Source organism: Hordeum vulgare, chromosome 5H (assembly GCF_904849725.1).
Source record: "Hordeum vulgare subsp. vulgare chromosome 5H, MorexV3_pseudomolecules_assembly, whole genome shotgun sequence".
NCBI classification, from domain to species: domain Eukaryota; kingdom Viridiplantae; phylum Streptophyta; class Magnoliopsida; order Poales; family Poaceae; genus Hordeum; species Hordeum vulgare.
In genome coordinates, this window is record NC_058522.1 from 192,523,839 (window position 1) to 192,526,373 (window position 2,535).

Consider the following 2,535-nt stretch of genomic DNA (forward strand, 5'->3'; position numbering starts at 1 on the left):
GACCGGATCAATAGCACGCGGTGGACGTGGGGGTTCCATTCCCGAGGAGAACGCGCGGCAGGAACTGCTATGCCTACGTCCTCGACGACCTCCTCTTCTTCCACTCCGGCGGCTTCTGCAGCACCTCGTCGACGAGCCCTTCTGCTCTCCATCAGCGAGCCCCTCTCCTCCCAACGCTAGGTGAGCGAAGCCCCTGCTCTCCTCCGCTTCCCCTCTCTGTTAGCCGCGTCCGAGCCGTGAGCTCAAGGCCTGCCGGAGTTGCACCGGCAGGTTGATGCAACTGCGGCCGCTGCTTTCTGTTGCTTGTGCATGGGCGTAGCTCCTCTGCTTCGTGGCCGAGGCGTCCCTCTCGTAGTTGTAGAGTAGTCGTAGTAGACCCCGCATGCGTATCGTATGCATGTAGGACGACCCGCTATGGTGAGCCTCGTCGCCGGAAAGCAGAGCAAGGCCGCCCTTTTTCTTGCTTACCTGGTTTGAGAGCCCCCTCTGGGACAGTAGCACCGTGCCACTTCAACTGGTTTGACCCCTACGTGCATATCGGCGCGACACGAGTTCGATCCCCCACAGCCCCTTTGTAATTTCTGTTTTTCGCTAGGGTAGTTGCTTGGCACAGAAGCTTCCCCTGTTGTCTCCCTCTCCTCTGTCGAGAGCCGAAGGGTAGCCTAGTGGTGTGTGTTGGTGTAGCAGTGCTAGAGGTCCTGGGCTCGAATCCAGGGGCCTCCCATTTTTATTTTTGTTTCCCTATGTTATTTTTTTTCCTTTTTCCTTTTCTTGTGCAGCAGGTGATGCCTTGTCGTTTTTTAGCAACCATGGTATGTATTTCTTTTAATGCCTAGTATGTGTGTCCATGAGTGGTGGTCTGCACTAGTGTGTACGCGTGTGTGTGCACATGAGTGAGTGTGTGCACACATGTGAGTGTATGTGTGTGTGCATGTGGGTGCACATATGCACATGTGCAAGAGAGTCTAACTCTCAAGTTGCACCCCTCCTTGTAGTGTTTGAGTGTGTATGTGCATTTGTGTGTGTGAGCACATATATATGTGTGTATGTGCTTATGCATGTGTGTGCTGTTTGCATGGGTACATATGCACTTGTGCATGAGGGCTAACCCCTCACTCTTGCCACATTGGAGTGATGTGGTTGTGTGTGGGGCTTGTGTGGTGCATGTGTAGGTGTAGGAGTGTGTGCTATGATTCCACATATCCATGCTCATGAGTGTGTGTGCCCATATGCATGTGTTTGCTCATGGGGGTGTGTGGATGAACACATCCATACTTGTGATTATTTATTTTTGTAAGGCTATGCCTAGTTGGAATGATCATGACCTAGTGCAAGTGCATGTGTAGGTGATGCATAGGATAGCTTTTACATGTGATATTGTTCCTATATGTCATATTAGATTCTAGGTGGTGTTTTTCAAGCTAGCTTTGTGCCTAGATGTTACATGCAAGTACCCCATGTATTATATATGGTTTTGGGGTATAATCATCCGAGGAATCCATTGGTGCAATCAGATTTCACTTTCGAGAACCTTCACAAAACTGTTATTTTCTGTCATGATGCCATGTTTAGTGCTTTGTATTAGGTGGTTCCTTGACCCTATGAGGATGAATCCTTGATGTAGTAGTAGTGGGTGAACCCCTCTACAGCATGGGGTCTTAGTTTTGTTCATAGGAATTTGAATGCACCTATTGTGCCTTGTCAAAGTTGACACTTGGGTGAAACTGACAGCTTTGTGAAACTCTGTGATTTTCACTAACTGTGAGAATCTGATGTTATTTTCTTCCCATGTTGTTTTGGTTGCATTAGCTCCTGTGTTGGGAATCAGCCCATGCAACAAACTAAAGTTTGTGAGGTTTTCTGTTTGTCTAGCTCCCTGGTAAATTTCATGCTTATACACTTCCTGTAGATATCATTTTGGAGCCTGTCAAAATGCTTCACAGATAAGCAGCTGGTGAAAATCTGTGATTTTCACAAAGTACCAGAATCTGTAATATTTTGTCCAAGTTAGTGCCTGTAGATCTGCTCATGGGTGACTCCTTTGTTTTTACTTCTTGCACAGGGTTGTAAAGATTTTGGATGGCTTTTGCCTCATATCTTGTTTGGCTCATTTGGATGGTTGTAGCTACTTAAATATTGTAGACAAACTGCTATGATGTTGTTCAAAACAAATTGCATGTTTTTGTTGATTTGAAGCTTGTGTGGGCATTGTTGATGGTGTCGTGTGTTTCCATGCACCACCCCACTTATATTTTGTTGCTTGATCATTTGGAAACCTGGTAACACCAAGGGAGTGCCATTGGAGTGTGTTTGTGGTTGATTTGAACCGTAGGTCTCCATATCTTGTTTCATAGTTTCCGGTTGATCCGTAGCTCCGTTCTCTATGTTCTTTATATGCTTTTGCATCATTTTCTCGTGATGAACATGATCATGCCATCATCATCCATGTCAATATAACTTAATATGAGGTGATGTCCAAAATTCAATTAACTCAACTAATGCAGATGAAAGTGACTAGAATAGTGATGCATGCTT